The sequence below is a fragment of the Chenopodium album genome, chromosome 22, assembly GCF_948465745.1.
Source record: "Chenopodium album chromosome 22, dcCheAlbu1.1, whole genome shotgun sequence".
Classification (NCBI taxonomy): Eukaryota; Viridiplantae; Streptophyta; class Magnoliopsida; order Caryophyllales; family Amaranthaceae; genus Chenopodium; species Chenopodium album.
This window is the reverse complement of record NC_137855.1, coordinates 27079851-27096220: the sequence shown is the minus strand read 5'-3', so window position 1 is coordinate 27096220 and position 16370 is coordinate 27079851. Positions and strand designations below refer to the sequence as shown.

Below are 16370 nucleotides of genomic sequence, written 5' to 3'. Positions count from 1 at the left end.
GCTCGGTGAGGGTTTTCTCCATGTTGTGCATGTTATATTTCATCTTGAACTGACCATGTAACACCCCCAAATCTCCCTCTATCGAAATACCAATATAATACATAAAATTATACCGTAGAGATAGACATGGGTGTATTACCGCCGCGTGATTACGCAAGGCTACTCAAACTTACTAAAATAAACCAATACTTTGCAGCGAAAACTCAACTTTCTTTTTTTAATACTTATAAAAATAGTAACATTGTTATGAGTACTCAAAATAAAGACAAGACCAACATTCCTAAACTAGGTGAAGCAAATCCCGGGACTCTCCGCCTGAAAATAATCAACACTGCTTACCATTACGGTAAACAGGGCGAACTAAAACAAATAGGAAATACGGATTAGCAAAATATGCTAAGTACGATAAGTGCAAGATAATGTAAACCAATTTCCAATAAATAATCCAATAATTCCAAAACTCATGATTCAAAACCAATTCCAATGATTCAACATTCAAAATAAGATAAACCAATTCCTTTAAAAATTGAATTCCTTTTTGAACCAATTTCTTTAAATCCAATTCCTCACCCAAGTGTGCACACCCCCCAAGCTAGTCTCCTTATATTACAAGGCTATTCTTGAGGAAACACTAGGTCATACAAAGTCCATAGTCTTATCAATAAACCAAATCCGCATAGTGGGATTACCAACATGCTTATAAAGCATTAATAATAATATTTCAATGGTTCAATAATAAATCCTTTTAATATCCAATAATTCCAATATAATTCAAACTCCTTCCACATGCTTTCAAAATCAAAACCTTTTAAATAAATACTTGAGAATAACATCATAATTTACCAATACCTCCAAACATAATTTATTAAAAATTATAATTCAAATCAATTTAATTCAATCACCAATCAAATCATATAAAACATGTTATTCAAACCAATCACTTTCTAAGGTATCTAGCCACCTAACGTACCTTGATCCTTGCTTAGCTATACACACCAAAAGAACCTCAAGAATCTTGGTCGAACACACCCTACAAATAAATATTACCTTAATCAATATATGGTTAACAAAAAATTAAAAACCCCTAACTATATGTACATGAACCTTTTAAATTATTTTCTCATAAGCATCAATAAAAATATGATTTTATATAATTAAAACTACTCATAATAACTTTTATAAATCCCCATAATAATAATAATAATAATAATAATAATAATAATAATAATAGTAATAATAATAATAATCATAATATTAATAATAATAATGCTTTAATAAGAGAAGAGAAGAAGAAAAGATAAGAAACCTAGGAAAAGAGAAGAATTGGATTTGCGTAGGAAATAATAGGCAGAAATTACAGAGGCTATAAATCCTAATTGGGTGATTCTTGAGCCTAACCTCAAGGATTTTTCAAGAGAAACAATCTTCTGTGAAACGTCAGTACCCCAAAAACTGACCAGAAGTGCCCGAAAATTGGCTTCGGGATGATTTGTGTAAAATTGAGGAGAAAAAAAGAAGAGAATTGGTGTGAAGAATGTGAGAGGTATGAAGGGGTATTTATAGGCTAGTATGAGCATGAATTATAGTAGGAAAATGTAGGAAGAATTGGATACTATAAAGATGGAGAATTAGAATTAAGGAAAATAGGAGATTCCCTTATTAGTATTTAGGAAGATTTTGCTCGGTTTAAAGAATAAAAATAATTGTGTAAATAATATAGAATAATTAAATAAATAAATAATTAATTAAATACCAATTATTCACCAATATTAACTAAGAAAAATCAGATTTTCTATGCATAGATAATCCAAATTTCATAGCTAAGGGCTTGTTTGGCATCATTTTTGGTTTTCAGTTTTCTCTTTTTTTTTTTAAACCAAAAACAGGAAACAAGAAAAAGGTATTTCCACTTTTATGTTGTCAGTTTTCAAAATCATCATGATTTTAATAAATCTATATATTTTTTGATTCATTATGTGACATATATAATACACTTTAGAAAAACAAAAAACCAAAAAACAGAAAATCACAGCGATGCCAAACGAACCCTTATAAATGGGAATTTTCGGGCATTTAATATAATTAATAAAATATAATTTTTCTTTAATTAAAATATCTGAAATATGTAAATAATCCGGTTTTTAAGATAAGATAAATGGATAATAATTCTTATCCAAAATAATGATTAGTTTTCAAAAATGCTTTTGGCGCCAAAATTTAAATATTATTTTGGCTCCATATAATAAATTTACTAAAATACCTTTTTTATAAAATAATTCCTAATTAATTAATTTGGAAGATGCGTATGAAAATACGGGGTATTACACTCTACCCCCTTAAAATAAGTTTCGACCCGAAACTTGATCAAAAGAAACGAAAATCATTTTGAAATTATTGGTTCATGCACATCCTTACTTGACTCAAGACTCCAACTCAACTCAAATAAGACTCGAAATCACTCAAAATGACTCGAAAAGTAGACGCGCAAAACTCTATCGCCCTCTACCCCCCTTAAAAGGAGTTACGCCCCCGTAACTCGACTAACACCTTAATAAATCAACTATATTCTCATTCATCAACAATCATCAAGCCAAGTAAGGAAACCATAAAGTTTCAAACATTCGAAACTCAATCATCTTTTCTCATAACTTCAAATTCCTCAATCTAGTTGTTATAATCCATAACTCATCTTTTAGGAAATTCATTAATAACTAAATGAAATCATTGATTATTCCATCTTTAACAACTTCTCCATATCAATTAATTTTGTCGTCAATCCCTTAGAGTAACATTTTTTTAATTGTAACCACCCAAACAATCACTTTTTTTTTTAATTAACTTCAATAAATCCCGTTACAAGTTATTATTTCTTCAAAATAAACTTCGAATTAAAACAAATTCCATTATCTCAAATACATCATTTACTTGAATTGATTCAAAATCCTCTAACTTTGTATTAAGTTTCTTCAAAGATTCAACCATCAACAATTTTGCTTTAAATAATCACCACAATACTTATCCTCACACAATATGAATACTCTCCACCTTTAGATACAAACGATCATAAATCAATGATAATATCCAATTTGTAGCTCCCCAAAAATAAACACCTTACTCCAACACTTATATAGTAATAATTCAACTCATCATTACCACGAATAATATTTCTTTTCTCAACATAAATCATATTCTAAAAATTAGTAAAGACTTCATAGCACAAATCCTCCAAATATTCATGATAACTATCCAAAATAATTCTTCATTTATCCCATGGTAGTCACCAATAACGACTCAACCATATTGACCATATGTAAAACTCATATGATCCAAATACTTGCCACCTATCACATTGTTATTTGGAAACTTATTTCCCATTCTTGAAGACATAATTCCTGGTTATTCACACCATTCTTAAAAATTAAAAGGATTACACCATGAAAACACTCAATTCATTCCAAAACATAGAAAAAAAAAAATTGAAACAAGAATCACTTCACTTAAAACATTTATTGAAAGCATATAAATTAATTCAACCACTTAATCTGAATTCTCATAATCAAAGTCTTTATTTGAAAGATCATAATCTTGATCATCGTAGTTTACCTTACCATTAACTCAATAATCTTTAATAACTGGGCCAAGTGTGGTAGGATATGTAGTTGGGTAAATTGGGCTGTAATCACTATAATTTGGAGTATGGCTTGAGCTTTGAATTAGGTTATAAATTGGGCTATAGTGTGGGCTAGCACATCCACAAATTGGCTTAGAAGAAACAACACTGGACCTTTGGAGAAGGTGGGTGATACATTAGACTTGGTAATCTTTATATATGAATATGAACTTTAGGCTTTTTTAATGTGAAAATTATCTTTTGGGCTTGGACGCATACATGAGGTAGGAGTCTCATAACTTGGAGTAAGGGAACGAAAAGGATAATTCTTATGCTTTTCAAAAGGTGGTATGGATTCATCAATAGAGGAAACAAGCTCTTTGTGAAATCTTGGATAAACAAAAGAGTAGTTGGAAGTTCAAGTAATGAAGTTGGTCAAATTCTTTCAAGGTTTGGTTCTCCCCAACTTTGGTGGTTCCACAACCCTCCTCTTAGATTCATATATAGTCATGTTTAAGGTAGTACATACCACTTTTGGATTGAGTCAAGGTTGCTAGCCACTTTTCCTCATGATGGAGCTTCTCATTCTCAAAGAAAGGTTTATACTTTTTGACAAGGGAATAAACATGTCGTCAATTGTCTATCCCTAGATCAAATACAATTTATACAACCTAAACAAACCTATTACGAGTATAAGGCAAGCATAGGGGTCGAACCACAAGGAGACATGCATAAACACCACATTCACTACTTAAGACTTAAGCTACCTCGGGACAAGAAGTGTGAATAACTAAGAGATTGAACTAAAGATTAAAGATGATTAAAAATCAATATAACTAAACACCAAGGGAAGTGGGTAGATGTAGTTGCCATTTGATCATGCAATAACACGGAAGCAAAGCAATGGTAAACTAAGCATGTAGGAATATCGAAATAAAACTCAATCTAACCGCCTTTCAGGGTTAATCGATTTCTCCTAACATAGCCTCTATGTTTCCACACTAGAACCATATATTAGAAGGTGCAATCAATGAACTATCGATAACAATGAACCTTAACTAAGTCAACTTCCGTTTCTTGTTAGCAAAGATTCACCTTTAATCAACTAACAATGTGCACTTGCAAGAAGATTAAAGAATATCAAACATACAAAGACTTTAATCACCATCAACATAACCCCAACATCATAAGCATGAATCAATTAACAACTACACCATCCCCACACCCTTGGCTAGGTGACTACTCACAAATCATATTGAAGACAATATCAATCATCAAATCAATAAGCATCAACATGATAAATAAGCAAAGAAGGAAAATCAAAATAAGCAAACAAAACTAAATACAAAAGTAAAGAAAGAGAGTAAGAGATTGCTCATTAATTGAATATGAAGATTTACAAAGATTCAATCAAGCTCCTTCTTCAATATCCAAGTTCATCAATAGAAATCCACACTTTCTCTCTCTACTAGTGGAGTTGCTTTCTCTAGATTAGGGCTAAAATGTTTCTAAGTAATGATAGATGATAATACAAACTTGAATAGGAGGCTATATATATGAAGCATAAAAGACGGAAATAATAAGCCTTGGAGAGCCTTCTAGCTTACAGCCGCGCCCTCTACAACGTGGGTTACGGGGATGCTAAACCTAGACAGCCGCGCCCGCGGCATGAACACCCGTGCCCGCAGCTCCAAGGAGATGGCATCTCCTTCTGAGGAGAGGCCGCGGCACAACAACAGGAGGAAAGTCAGCTCGCACAGCCGCTCCCGCGGCTTCTGGTGCCGCGCCCGCGGGTCAGGGAGGAGAGCCCTCTCCTGAGGCGCGACGCGGCATCTACTGAATGATTGAGAAGCTGCCCTGCTAAGGTCCCCGCGCCCACGGCATCAGGCTCCGCGCCCGCGGCTCCCCTGCTCTGCCAATCTTCCATCTTTGGTCAACATTATCCCCCATCCAAGTCTAGCCAAGCCTTCAATGGTTCATCCGGAAGGGCCAAAGTCCTACAAAACAAAAGCAAAAGCTAGAAAAGACAAGAAAAGGGAGAGAAAGAAAGAAAACACGAGAAAAGCAAACAAAAAAAAGGAGAACAACAAGGGGAGGAAAAAGGGGCAAACAAGCTACAAGTGGGAGGAAAAACCCCGTAAAAGGAGCACTAGGCTTGAGAAAATCAGTCAAATTCCCCCACACTTGCTTCTTGCTTGTCCTCAAGCAAATGAAGCCTAGGCTCAAGAAAACACAACACAACAAACATGACATGACAAGGTTTGAGAAAATCAGTCAAGTACCATGGTGAGAAATGCTCGGTTTGGACTCAAATATAGGGACACCAATCAAAGAATACTTACCTTTCTAAATTCAAGAGGGAAAACACGCTATAAGATGCTCAAGGTTGAAAAAGACAAACCTAAGCTAAGCATAAAGAACTAATGATTTCATCCTCCGCCCTAGCCCCATCCAAGACGGTCCACGTTCCCTCTGCTAGCTTCAATTCATCCCCTAGTTGGCTCCTCATGATTCATCGAGGGAACCGGAAAAAATTAATTCTATGTGGAACAATGAGGCTATCCCGACATCTCAACTATGCATACTCTCTCCATAGGGTTGAAATCCATCTCCCTCCACCGTTTCCTTGACCACGCCCCTCTAAAGTCCAAGGGTCTTAGTAGAGGTTGTAATGTCATGGCTAAAGGTTAAGGTTGGGAATTAATTTGAAAACTTTGGTGAAAACTCCTAAGTGAAGCATAAGAGTGGCCCTCTCTCAATAACAACACAGGAATCTAACCTAAATTTCAAATCTTAACCTCCAATACAAATTATATGACACTACTACTCTTTTTGCAAGATTTTCATTCAACTCAATTTTTCCTTCTCAATTTCTTTCCTCATTATTTTTTTTCTTTATTTTTTTTCTTCTTTTTTTTTTTTTTTTTTTGAATGGTGTTTGGTTTTCATAAATTACAACTTCCTTGCCAAACCTTTTGCACACTTTTTCATGAATAGACATTCAAGACCTCATTCGAACCAAATTGCACAACTTCCTTGCCTAAAACCAAGACTCTCAAACTCGGACCTCACAGGCCGATGCTTCACTAACTACAAGGGTTGGTAGAACCTAGGCCGCTAGGTTTGTAATGTGGTTTAACCAAGAAAGGGGAAATAAGGCTCAACATGGCTAGCAAGAAGGTATAAGTAAAATAAAAACCAAATTTGTAACAAAACACAAGGAAAACAAAGAAAAATGAGAAGAGATGCCCTCTTCCTCCTCTAGAGTTATATGATCATGGTCTTGGGAGCTAGATTCCAACACAAGGATTAAGACACGCATAGTTAAGGATCCAAAATGCCGCTCAACAAAAGTGATGGAGGCTTGAACAATAAACGCTCACATGGGATATGAAAATAAGCAATTACCAACCAAGAGAATCCTATTCACTACGGAGAGCAACACCATCTTACCACTTTCCCGTGAACTAGGGGTTCAAATGTCCTCAAGAGTTCTAAACCGGGCTACCTTAGCTTAAAATGTGTCTAGTTCAACCCTAAGCACTCTCAAACCGTGAAGACCCTCTTCAACGAGGAAGGTAAGCATTCAAAAATATGTCATAACAAAAGCATATAGGTCCACATTTCCAAATGAACGAGGAAATTCTCACCGAAAAATTCCTCACTTGTCATGATCATGAATGTCACACAAAAGAAAGAAGAACACAACAGACAAAGACAAAGGAAGAGATCAAAAGGGTTCGTAAAAGAGGCATGTAAATCATATAAATCCCAATCGTCATACAATGATCGTTGAATACAACATCAACGATCCCAGGTTCCTTAGAACCAAACTAAACAACCTCGAACCATTCAACTCTTCCTAGACTAAACCTAAACTAAGCACTCAAAGAAAAAGGAGAAAGGGGAAAGGAAAGGTCTCACCCAAATGTCTCTTAAAGAAAAATAGAGCAACCAAACCATTTACCAAAGCTCCAAGAGTTGCTTCCATCGGTCTTCAAGGCTACATAAGAGAGAAAAAAGAAAACAAAAGCGAACACTAAACAAAGAAAAAGAGTTAGTAGAACGGGGAAGAAAAACAAAAGAACACTAAAAACTTGGCCCATGGACAAACTAACTATCGAAATCATTATCAAAAGCATCATCATCATTAACTCATCATCATCAAAGGAAATACCACACAACAACCAACTACAACCCGACGCTTAAAAACAAGACTTCCCAACAAAAGCTTTTCAAACCTTCCCACGAGTCCTTAATGCCTTCCCCCACACTGACTCGAAAATACTCCTTTTTGATTCAAATACTCCCCCACACTAAATACGAGCATCGTTCTCGATGCTTCACATGCCAATGAAAAGAATAAGGGAGGGATCAAAAAGGGGGGGGGGGGGAAACATGCATACAAGGGGGGGACTAGTGGCCACTAGGGCCGGAACCATCATCCCTAGGTGGGGAGGGTGGTGGCCCATGAGGGTCCCAACCACCGGTATAACCGGGAGGGAACCCATAGTGACCACGGAAAAGGTCAAGCTGGGACTGGGTCAACTGATCGAAGGGCTCGGGTTTCACCAATGGTGCGGGGTGCTCGGGGTGAACATAGTGGTAAGCGGGGTTACCTCTATAATCACTCCCACCCGAGACACGGTAATCATAGTGACCGGACTCGTCAGGGAAATTACGCTTAGGCACATCGGGGTTCTCAACACCCTGCCAGAAAGGGTACGTAGGGAGGTTGTCACCGTTCCATGACGCCACGGGCCCTTGTTGGGGCGGTGTGTATGGATAATTGACAGGAGGGTCGACTTCCCCCCTACGCACACCCAAGTCATATAAGGCGTTAGTTTGAAAAGAATTGTTTTGGTCAGAGGCATACATACCTTGCATGCAAAGTTGCATGCTTTCCATTTGCGCTCTCATGGCCGCCATATCTTGTTGAAAATAGGGTTGTTGTTGTTGCCTTCTTCTTCTTCCTTGTTGTTGTTGTTGTTGTTGGAAATGTTGTTGTTGTTGTTGTTGCTCCGCTACTTCATCCTCTTCTTCTCCATCCATCCCAATCACATCATCCTCCTCAAACACCTCCTCTAAATCAACATGCACAATGTTAGGGAGCACCCTCGAATCCTTCCTCACCCACTAAGGGTGTTGTGCTCCCTCTCTTGTATGAGAGGTGTACTCCGGTCTCGGCAGGAAGCAATGATGTTGGCGAGAGACAAGGAGGCTCCACACTCCCTCAAATCCCTTGATGCCCCGGATGAATTGCATTGTATTCAATTGCTTCTCATCAAGCAAAATGTCACTTCCATCCCCCTTTCCCACTATGGTGCATGATCTCAATTTATCCTCATGGCCACACTTTATGGCCAACCTAGTCACCATAGCTCCACAATGGATCTCTCCACTCTTAGCACCCGAGACAATGACTTCGATACATTGAGTGAAGATGAACCCCAAGTTGACTCTATGCCCCAAATCCGGCATTGTTGCAAGCCAAAGTATCCTAATCTCCTCCAAAGTGATCTTCCCCAAGTCTTGCTTGTTGAAAACCATATACCCAAGTATGCGGTGTAGCAATCTCAAGGCCGGATGCATGATTTCACTTGCCAAAGAATACTTGGCATCAAAGTTGTTGTGCCGGGAGATATGTTTCCACCATCGGCGGGGGTTGTAGTCCGGGAGTTGGGCATATTCGAGTAGGAGGATGTCGGCATTAGGGTTGAGGTCAAGGTATTCATTGAACTTGTGGAGGGACATTATCTCTTTTTTGTTAAAGAGTTGGAAAGAGACGGAGATGTTGTTGTTCCCCGAGTTGTGTTTCTCAAAGGAGGCAAGAAACTCAAGGGTAGGTTCTCGGTAGGTGTTGTATGTCTTGGTGACAAAGTCGGTTAGCCCTAGGTTGTTAAAGAGGAACCAACATTGCTCGTCAACACTAAGCTTGGTGGTTATGGTTTGGTCGTAGTGTTTCGTGGGAAGGAGTTTTCGGGATTGGAGGAAATCATAGTCAGCTCGGTGTTGTCGGTTGGAGAATTTTAGAGGAGGCAAAGGTGGTGGCGGGTTCCACATTTTGTTGTGCTTGAGAGGATGATCCTCTAGGTTCCTTTCCACTCTTTCTCTTCTTTGAACTACTACCAACATCCATTCTCCCTCTTGTTTTTTTTTTATTTTTTTTTTTTTTACTCTTCCTTCTCAAGGAGAACTACACCAAAATCTTACTCTAAATGATCCAACAACCACAAGAAACACCACACAACCACCACAAATATCACCAAGCAACCACCACAAACAAAATACTTCACAAGACAACACAAATTAACCAAGAACACAACAAATAATTCCAACAAACAACTCACAAAACCAATCAATAAAAAGTTAGAACAATACCAACAACAAAAATCACCAAACCATACATAATAATTTCCAAATCAAAAACTCAAAAATTTATCATGAAATTCATCCAAAATTGTATAATAGTTCAATAAAAACTAGAAAGGAGAGAATTGTACCAACAATGAAGCCAAGAATCTCCTCCAACTAGCTTTCAAGAACAAGACCTCTGAAAATGCTTCAAGGAGTAACAATGGTGGAAAAATCAATTTTTTTGGATTTTTGATGATGGAAAGTGGAAATGGAACATGAATTTGATGATTTAAGGAAGAAATTTGTGAGTTTTTGGAGAGAATTTGATGGATTTGAAGTAGTTATGGTTGGGGTTTTGGGGGTTTTTAGAGAGAGAGTGAGAAATGAGATGGTGAATTCGAAAATAGGGGTAAAAGGGGTCGGGGCTGCTGCTGAAATGTTTTTGAGGGCTGTAGAACCCGCGGGGCCGCGCCCGCAGGTCTTCTGGTAGCCGCGGCCGCGGTCTGTGATGTCGCGCCCGCGGGTCAAGGAGGAGAGCCCTCTCCTTGGGCGCGGCTAGCCTTCTACCGAAGGATTTGAAATTTCTGTCTTCCTAGCCCCGCGCCCTCTCCTGTGAGAGCTGCGCCCGCGGCTTCTTCAATTTTTCTACACTTTCTCTTAACTCGAATTTAGCTCAAAAATCATCACCATAGGGTCCCCAAAACCCAACCATACATGCACCATGAGGCAAGTACCTACAAATAACAAAAGAAAGCCAAAACAAATTGAAAATTAAACTCCACTCAATCATGCTAAATGCACCGATTATCAAAGACACAAATACAATAAAAACTCACAAATCCCACTAATCCAAAGTTGTAAATAGAAAAATGAAAGCAACATGAAGGGAAGAAAGTAGAAGAGGGTTAGAAACTCGGGTTGCCTCCCGGAAGCGCTTTTGGTTAGCGTCGTTAGCTCGATGTTCTTCGAGATGATTAAGGAGGGCGGAATTGACGATGCACATCAATTAGAGTAACCGAAATTGGTTCATCACTTGGGGATCCTTCAAAATAAGGCTTGAGGTGGTGGCCGTTGACTCTGAAATGGGAGTTCCCATCTTGAAAAATTTCATAAGCTCCATACGGGAATACCTCCGTAACAATGTATAGCCCACTCCATCTTGATCGAAGCTTGCCCGGGAAGAGCTTCAACCTTGAGTTGAAAAGGAGCACCTTTTGCCCTTTGAAAAAATCTTTCTTGATGATTTGAGCGTCGTGCCACGCTTTTGATCTTGCCTTTTACATACTTGCATTCTCATAGGCACTCAACCTCAACTCCTCTAGCTCATGCAACTCTAAAAGCCTTTGCTCCCCCGCACTATGGAGATCCAAGTTGATTTGCTTGATCGCCCAATGAGCACGATGCTCCATCTCCACGGGCAAATGACAATTCTTCCCATATACAAGCTTGTAAGGGGTGGTCCAAACTGGCGTCTTGAAAACGGTCCTATAAGCCCATAGAGAATCAATGAGCTTAGAGAACCAATCCTTTCTCGTTCTGGCAACTGTCTTCTCCAAGATCACTTTGAGCTCTCTATTTGTGACCTCCGCTTGACCACTTGTTTGGGGGTGATAAGCAAGCCCCCGCTTGTGAGATACCCAATATTTCTCAAGTAGTCGCACGAAGGTGTGGTGCTTGAAATGTGACCCCCCATCACTAATAATCGCTCTTGGAACACCGAATCTTGGGAAGATCACTTTCTTGAAGAGGTTAACACCACCTTTGAGTCATTTGTTGGAGAAGCTACGGCCTCCGCCCATTTGGACACGTAGTTAACGGCAACCAAAATATATTTGTTCCCATTTGAGGAGATAAAAGGGCCCATGAAATCTATCGCCCATACATCGAAAACTTCAAGCTCAAGGATGGGGTTTTGTGGCATTTCATCCCTTCTCGAAATATTCCCCACTCTTTGACATCTATCGCAGGTCTAGACAAATATCCAAGAGTCCTTGAATAAAGAAGGCCAAAAGAGCATTGATTGAAGAACTTTTGAGGCGGTTTTCTGATCACTCATATGCCCACCACAAGGAGAAGAGTGGCACATATGGAGAACACTTTGAAACTCATCGTCGGGGACGCATCTCCTCAACAACCCATCAACCCCTCTCTTCAACAAAATCGGTTCATCCCAAATATATCTCTTTGCCTCGTGCTTAAGCTTCCGACGTTGTTGTGAAGTGAAATCTGGAGGTATGGCACCACAAGCCAAGTAATTCACAATATCCGCATACCATGGAGCCGACTTCACCTCAAGAACATATAGCACATCATCCCTTAGAGCATCCTCTATTGGCAAACCATCATCCTTGAACCTTGCACCGCCCAACCTTGAAAAGTGATCCGCCACCACATTCTCGGCTCCCTTCTTGTCTCTCATTTCATAATTAAAGTCTTGGAGAACTAAAACCCATCTCAACAACCTTGGTTTAGCTTCCTTCTTCCCTATCAAATATTTGAGAGCCGAATGGTCGGTGTACACAATTGTCCTAGAACCAATGAGGTAGGTTCTAAACTTCTCAAATGAGTGAATAACCGCTAAGAATTCCTTCTCGGTGGTTGTATAGTTTCGTTGGGCATCATTGAGAGTTTTGGACAAATAATGTATGACATGAAGCTTCCCATCCTTCCGTTGCCCAAGAACCGAACCAATAGCCTCGTCGCTTGTATCGCACATGAGCTCAAATGGAAGAGACCAATCCGGACCTTGGACAATAAGGGCGGTGCAAGGGGCCTCTTTCAACCTACAAAAAGATTCTTGACAAGCATCATCAAATACAAACTCTTTATCTTGTTGCAATACGGATGTGAGAGGCTTTGCAATCAAAGAAAAGTCTTTTATAAAACGCCGATAGAACCCGGCATGGCCAAGAAAAGATCTCACTTCCCTCACGTTGGTGGGGGGAGGAAGTTTCTCAATGACCTCTATCTTGGCTCTATCAACCTCAATGCCGGAATGGGAAATTTTGTGCCCAAGAACAATCCCACTTTCTACCATAAAATGGCACTTTTCCCAATTCAACACGAGGTTAGCCCTCTCACATCTTTCTAAGCAACGAGATAAATTAGATAGATAATCTTCATAGGTGGCTCCTCCAACGGAGAAGTCATCCATAAAGACCTTTATCTCATCCTCAATCATATCACTGAATATAGACATCATACAACGTTGGAATGTTGCGGGAGCATTACAAAGCCCAAAACGCATCCTACGATACGCATAAGTACCGTAGGGACATGTGAAAGTCGTCTTCTCTTGATCCTTGGGGTCAATCGGGATTTGGAAAAATCCCGAATACCCATCAAGAAAACAATAGAAGGAATGCTTTGTAAGCCTCTCCAACATTTGATCAATGAACGGTAATGGAAAATGATCTTTGCATGTACTTTTGTTAAGTTGGCGATAGTCAATGCACATGCGCCAACCGGTTACAAGCCTAGTGGGAACTAGTTGATCATGATCATTTTTCACTACCGTCATTCCCCCTTTCTTAGGCACAACTTGCACGGGAGATACCCAATCACTATGAGCAATTGGGTATGTAATTCCCGCATCAAGAAGCTTAGCCACTTCCTTCCGTAAAACCTCTTGCATGGAAGGGTTAAGCTTCCTTTGCCTTTGCCTAACGGGTTTGGCATCTCCCCATAGATCAATTTTGTGCATGCATAAAGAACGACTTATACCTTTGATGTCATCAATGGTATAGCCTAAAGCTTTCTTGTGTTTTTTCAGAACATTGATCAAGAGGGAGGTTTGCTCCTCCGTTAGGTTGGAATTAACAATTACGGGGAAAGACTCATTAGAACCAAGAAATACATACCTCAAGCCCAAAGGTAGAGGTTTCAAGTCTACCTTTTGTGCTCCCTTACCATTGGTGTTCTCTTCTCTTTCCTCAACGTGAAAGAGAGCATGGGTGTGAAAAGCCTTTCCCTCCATGCTCTCATCCATGCACTCGCTCTTGCTTTCCTCATAGAATTGAATGTCGTCCTTGTGAGCACCTAGCTTAGAATCATTCAACAATACGCTTTCTAGGGGATCGTTAGAAGCATGCAAATGGGAACGAGAAAATTCACTAAGCATGGTATCTAAAACATCTACTCTAAAGCATTCACCACTCGAGGAAGGTTGTTGCATGACATTATTCAAATCAAACTCAATTGAATCATTGTCAATTTTCAAAGATATTTTACCCTCCTTCACATCAATGATGGCCCTAGAGGTGGCTAAAAACGGCCTACCCAAGATAATAGGAATCCTGTCATCCTCATCCATCTCTAGCACAAAAAAATCCACGGGGAATGTGAACTTTCCTACCCTAAGGGGAATGTCCTCAACCTTACCCATGGGAAACTTAATGGATCAATCCGCTAGTTGGAGAGTAATGTTAGTGGGGGTTCCTACACTAAGCTTTTGGTAGACGGAGTAGGGCATGAGGCTCACACTTGCTCCTAAAACACACAAAGCTTTGTCAAACTCAATGCCATTAATAGAACAAGGGATGGAAAAACTACCCTGATCCTTCAACTTGGCGGGAAGTTTGTTAGAAAGGATTGCACTACAATTGGCGATCAAGCTCACCGTTTCACACTCCCTTCTCCCACTCAATAGATCTTTCAAAAACTTAGAGTAATGGGGCATTTGTTTCATGGCATCTACAAAAGGAAGGGAAACATGCAAATTCTTAATCACATCCAAAAACTTCCCAAATTGAGCATCAAGCTTAGCTCTCACAAATCTTTGGGGAAAAGGTAATCTCTCCTCTCTAGGTTGGAGATTTAGGGGCAAGGGGGTGGTCTCTTTCTCCTTTTTCACCTCAACATCCTTCTCCCTCTCAACATTAGAAGGCTCCTTGGTTCTCTCATCCCCTCTCTAACTCTACTTCATTTCGAGGTTCCTCCTCAACTAAGGGGTCTCTCCCTACTACCTTTCCACTCCTTGTTGTCACGGCATACAAAGGTTTTGGGTTGACTCCTTGACTAGGGATAGAGGAAGAAGAAGAAGAAGAGGAATTAGAAGCAAGTTGAGCAATTTGGGTTTCAAGCATTTTCATATGAGCATTGGCTCGCTTTTTATCCTCCTCATTTCTCTTCTTTTCCTCCTCATGCATTTTCATGATGGCATCTAGCTTAGTCATCACGGGGTCATTAGGAGGGGCCTCAATTTGAAGAGGTTGTTGAGGTGGAGGAAGTTGGGATTGATGGAAACCTGGAGGTCTATTGGTTTGGGCATAGTTAGAAACAGTTTGGCCCCTATTGCCTCCGGTGCCTTTTTTGGGAACATTGCTTTGTCGATTGTTTCCCATGTTACCTTGATCACCAAAATTTTGATTTTGATGGTCATGGTATCAGGAGTTGGGTTGTTGGTTTTGATAACCATACCCCCTTTGGTAAGAGTAGCCTCTTCCATTGAAATTGGAAGGGCCTCCCCCACCATGGTATTGGTTACCATAACCACCACCACTTTGGTTCCAACCACGGTTTCCACCTTAATTCCAATTCCCCATTTGATTGGAGTTTGGCCTCAAGTTCCCTACATTTTCCATTCTAGGAGAAAAATTCATAGCATTGACATCTTCTACATTATCATCATGTTCATAGGGAGGGGGTTGAACTTCACAAGCATACACACAATGGGAGGTATCATGATCATAGGTTTCACAATTTGAGCAAAACATGCATCCTTGAGGCATTTTATTATAAGAAGAGGGGGAAAAAGTGGTCATACCATTGCCTCCCCTGGTTAAAGGGGAGGTATTACCATGAGGGTTGGACCTTTCTTTCATCATTTCGTCCATTTGCTTGGCCATCTTGGAGATTTGGGAAGAAAGGTTGTTGATTGCGTTGGCTTGCTCCAATGCATAGACACCCTTGCTAGAAGTGGCCTCCCTTTCTCCTTCATACCAATCATCATAATGCTTTGCGGCCTCCTCTATGATGCATTCCACTTCATCCTCTCCTTTGTTCATGATTGGACCGCCGGCGGCGGCATCTAGGCTTGTTCTCCCTTGAGGTGAGAGACCTCCATAGAAAGTGTGGATGAGTTGATACTTGGGTATCCCATGATGTGGGCATTGACGTTGAAGCTCTTTGTACCGGTCCCATGCCGCACTTAGAGTCTCACCACTCTTTTGGCGAAAACCCTGAATTAAAGACCGAGCCTCGGCGGTCTTCCTATGGTTATAAAATCTCCTAAAGAAAGCCGTAGTTACTTGGTCCCAAGTTCTGACAGAATTAGGGGGCACCTCCTTCTCTAGCCATTCTAGACCTCTCCCAATTAAAGAAAATGGAAACATCTTGAGGCGGATATACTCTTGAGTCACTCCGTTGGCTTTGATCGTGTCACAATACTTCTCAAATTCCTTCA

At 39.8% G+C, this 16370-nt stretch overlaps 1 non-coding gene across 1 annotated transcript; it reads left to right on the top strand.

The window, feature by feature from the left end:
* The first annotated feature begins 16060 nt into the window (after positions 1-16060).
* On the top strand, positions 16061-16166 carry LOC145606413 (small nucleolar RNA R71). The gene has a single exon (XR_014105294.1). It is a non-coding gene; the product is annotated as a small nucleolar RNA R71 (small nucleolar RNA).
* Positions 16167-16370: the final 204 nt, after the last annotated feature.